A 4400-nucleotide genomic window follows, 5' to 3' on the forward strand; every position below is an offset into this window, starting at 1 on the left:
ATTTTAGAACTTCTTCTGAAGGCATGGTCAGAGGACAGTTGCATTCAAAAGGTAAGTTACAACTCTGTTGTACATGGTACTTTTTAGCAATGAAAATATTTTGGTTTACATGCAAAAAAGAATGGTTTGTACTGTCAATACTGCTCTATATTTCTTCTAAGAGCACCTGTTCTGTGTGAAACAATTGTAATCGCCTATCACGCTGGGAGAATACAGAAAATGATCTCTGTCTAGCTCTGCATAAAAATCCTGATTGCAAATAGTTCTAGATTATGCTTTATTTTGCTTATCCGAGGTTCAAACCTAGCTAAAAGTGGCCATCCTTCTTTAAATCTGTGCCACACTGCTGTACCTTCAAATCCAGATTGCCAATCTCTTAATACTGTTCAGACTGGGAAGAACCTTTATGTTAAACGAGAACTTAATGGAAATACCCCTTAGATATTTCAGGGCAGATCATTTGAGCAGAAGGGCAAGTTTTGCATCCTGTTGAATGAGCCAGGAAAAAGGACCCAGTGAAAAATTTGCACAAAGGTTGGTTTCAGAAGCGGGTGTAAATTGACACTGCCAAATAAAGCGGATCCTCTATGGTGGGATGTGTCCTTGCACAGCTGATTCACTTCAATAAGTGAAATGCACATTGCCCATTGTCCTGCTTATTGATCCTGCAGGACAACAGGCAACGTGTTCCCCACTCTGAGATGTGGTCCTGAGCCTCTCTCAAGGCTCATCTTTGCAAGCCTGGAGCTCTGAGATCTGATCTCAGATGTGCTGCAGAGATTTTGGGGGGTGCCTGCTGAGGGCAGCTGGAGAACATGGGCAGCTCCAGGCTGCCTGCACTCTCTTGGCATAAAGCAAATAGACATCCGCCATGAAAAAGCAGCACAAATTATTACTGCTTTCTGCTGCAACCACAAAGGCATTTGTGACATGACAAAGAACATGGACATCTATTTGCTTTCATGTTGTGCCATTGCAAAAACTGCTAGCGTGGTGTAAAGGCAAGGTCTGTTTCCAGCCTCAAGGCCCTGGGCTTCCTAGCTGGACACACTGTGAGATAGCAGATGGTACCATTTGCTATCCCAATACTTTGTGATTTTCTTTCCCCTCACAGGAACGTGATCTTCCTACTCTGTCTTGTTACAGGAATTTGTGGAGACTGAGCAGGAAATTCTGAGGGCAATGGCAAATTTAATAGCAAAAGTTCAGTACAGAGAGCAAAAGGTTGACAGTATTAGCAACAGGCTTCAAAGTAACTTGGATGGTCTGGATTCTTTACTAGAAAGTCAATCTGCCATGAATCCCTGGTAAGATATACCACCTCTTTGCTTTTGCCTCCTGCTGGAGTTGCATTTTTTTTTTTTTTAAATTATGAACACACTAGGCTGGGTGGGGTGGGGGGGAGTGAAGGGCACCAGCAGGGCTGGGGTGGTTGTGGTGGGGAGTGAAGGGCCTTTTATTTTAATCATGGATTTGGGGGGTTTTATCAGAGAAGTTATGATTTTTTTTTTTTTTTATCATGGAAAACCAGGATCCCTGCTTTATTACTGCAGTACCTCTTGAGCTCAAGCAGTATTTGTGACATTGGTGCTAAAGACCCAAGGGTTTGCCCCTGGTATTAAATCACAGCAGCTGTGCATGTAAAATAATATAAAACGAGGGTTGAAGGGACCTCAGGAGGTCACATCTAGTCCAAGCCCCTGCTCAAAGCTGGACCAGCCCCAACTAGATCATCCCAGCCAAGGCTTTGTCTACCTGGGTCTTAAAAACCTTTACACAGCTGTAGTCTTGTTTTCACAAGATGTGTTTTATAGTTAGAAGATTTGGAAGCCAAATGACTACTACATTTGCACGGCTTTGAATCACTTGGATGTAGGTACTTAAACAGCAAACAAGAGAAGGCAAATGGTGGAGCTGGAGGCTGAATGATGAAAAACCCACTAAAGGAAAATTTACTTTCTGCTTTCCTAAGGGCCTAAAGGTGTCATTCATTCACACATGGAACTTCCACCAAGGTCAGTGAGGTGTCTTTGCATGGAAGCATTGCAGGGTCCGGCAAACAGGTGTCTGTTACTCCCTTGCATCCATCTAAAGCTGCACCTGCAATTACGTTTCGTTTTTGTGCTACTGAGAGTGGGATCAAGAGGAAAGGCTGTTAATTAGTCTTCTCTGCTTGTATTCCAGATACTTCCAGAAGATATCAGAATGCACAAGGTATGTATTAGCTTAATATCCCTGGTATGCGCAACCAGGACACGCTGATGTAACTAGGATACATTTACCAACTGCAAGCTTTGCCAGCCATTGAGAAATGGATGTGTTGGGGTCTGATACAAAAAGTCCTTGATCTTATTCAGTGATGCAGTCATCACTTGTGCTAGCTGGGGTTTATTTTTGCATTGTGTTGCCTCTTTAGAGCCAGATGTTTCAACAGGGAGGCCTGGTCTCCCTGCATAGAAATGCCATTCCCTGAAGGTTGCGGATTTCTCTAAATATGGCCCCTGGACCTGTTGGTTTGGTGTCCTATTATCAGGGATCCTGTTTTTCTCTGATTAAAAAAATCACAAATTCTCTGATAAGCCCCACCCCCCAACATTTGTGATTAAAATGAAAAACCACAAATATAGATATATCTATATATCTTTATTGATCTATTTACAGATTGGAAGTCTACCTGTGCCTCAATCACTATAATAAAATAAATTCTAAATACCTATAAATTTTGGTATTTGATATTGGTTTTTTTCTCATAGAAAATCAGAGGTCCCCCTGCCCCCTTTGCTCACAGAAGGCAGGTCCAGGCCCCTTACTCCCAAGCCACAGCCCCCCAGCCCTGCTGGTGTCCCTCGCCCCCCTGGCCCTGCTGGAGGGGGCCCCCAGCTGCCAGGGCTACAGGGCCAGGGACCCAGGTCCACAGTCCCTTGTCACCCGCAGCAGAAACTGAGTCCTGGCTGCTGCCCATGCGAGGCAGCAGCTGCTGCAGTGGAGTGGAGCCCAGAGGCTGGCTCCCCCTTCCTCATGGGTGGCACGGCCAGAGCAGAGCCCATGGGGGGCAGACGCGGACTGCCCACTGTCGGCTTAGGTAGGGGGCTAGGGGGGACCCGTGCCCCCCAGATCTGTGTGCGGGGTGGGGGTGGGCTGCCAGCTTCAGGCTTGGGTCTCCACCCTGCTGCCCTGCCCCGGGACCTCCATAGCCCAGTGGGTGGGACCAGGGCAGAGTGGGACCAGGCAAGGAAGCTCCTTGCTACTGCATGCTCCGTGCTGCCCTGGTGATGTGCACCCTGCCTGCCTGGCAGCAGCAAGGGGCACAACCCTGTGCTGCTGCCCCCACTGCTGCCGGGGGTGCCTTGCCAGGGTGGTGGGGGTGCCTTGCCAGGGTGGCGTGGAGCTCCCAGCAGCAGCATGGAACTCTCCCCATCCAGCCCTGCTCTGCCTTGCCACGGTGGGTCCCATCTGCTGAGCTGTGGAAGCCCTGGAGGAGGGCAGCAGGGCAGGCAGCCCAAGCCTGCAGCCAACAGCCCGCATCTGCCCCGTGCACAGATCTGGGGGGCACAGGGCACAGGTCCCCCCTGTTCCCCTGGGGGTATGCAGTGGTGGGAAGATAGCCCCGCCCCCCCAGTCACCCGTGGCCGTCCCACTCTCCACTGGGGTGCTGTGGGTGCACATTCCAGCCCTGGCCCCCAAGCCCCACACACTGCCTGGCCGGGCAGCAGCCCCAGCCCCAGCCCAACTCCCTCCCTCCCTATGGGGGCCTCAATCCACCCCCTCCCTCCCCGCCCCCACCTGCGGGAGCTGTTCTCCAGGCTGCCTGGTGGCCGTGTGCATATACATGCACATGGCACCCCTGGCTTGACCGCCCTCCTCCTGCTTCCCCCAGCCCCATTCAGGCTGGAGCTCTGCAAAATTCATGTTTCTCCATTAAAATGAAAAGTCTACCTTTTTCTCAGGTAAAAGAGCGAATCCACGTTTTTTTCGTGGGAAATGGAAAACCCAGATCCCTGCCTATTGTGCACTTGTGCATGGACAATTATGGCATCTGTGTGTGCAAATAGATGGCTACAAAATTCTATGAAGGACGCTTTTTTTTAATTGCCCATTAAATTTAAATGCACGTGTCTTGGTGCCATATTTCCAGATGTACAGATCTGCATACATTCAAATTATAACCTGTGTACATGCTAAGCAGATGTTTTCCTGCCAAGGCATAGGGTTAGAATTACCTGGTTTCCGTGAATAAATAACTATTTGCACTGTTGTAGAAGCTAGTTCTGACATGACCATCTTTCCTGGCTGCTAATTGGCATTTTGGAAAATAAAACTATCAGGAAAAACTAGACACTGCAGTAAGAATGATGGTCTACTGAATTTACATTTGAACAAGGAACAGTAATGTAGGGGGA

At 48.5% G+C, this 4400-nt stretch overlaps 1 long non-coding RNA gene across 1 annotated transcript; it reads left to right on the forward strand.

The window, feature by feature from the left end:
- The first annotated feature begins 6 nt into the window (after nt 1-6).
- Nucleotides 7-2253, forward strand: LOC109299422. Its single transcript, XR_002097831.1, has 3 exons — nt 7-51; nt 1147-1307; nt 2185-2253. It is a non-coding gene; the product is annotated as an uncharacterized LOC109299422 (long non-coding RNA).
- The last annotated feature ends 2147 nt before the right edge of the window (nt 2254-4400 follow it).

The sequence above is a fragment of the Gavialis gangeticus genome, unplaced genomic scaffold, assembly GCF_001723915.1.
Source record: "Gavialis gangeticus isolate Ggan-Ray unplaced genomic scaffold, GavGan_comp1, whole genome shotgun sequence".
Taxonomy (NCBI): Eukaryota; Metazoa; Chordata; order Crocodylia; family Gavialidae; genus Gavialis; species Gavialis gangeticus.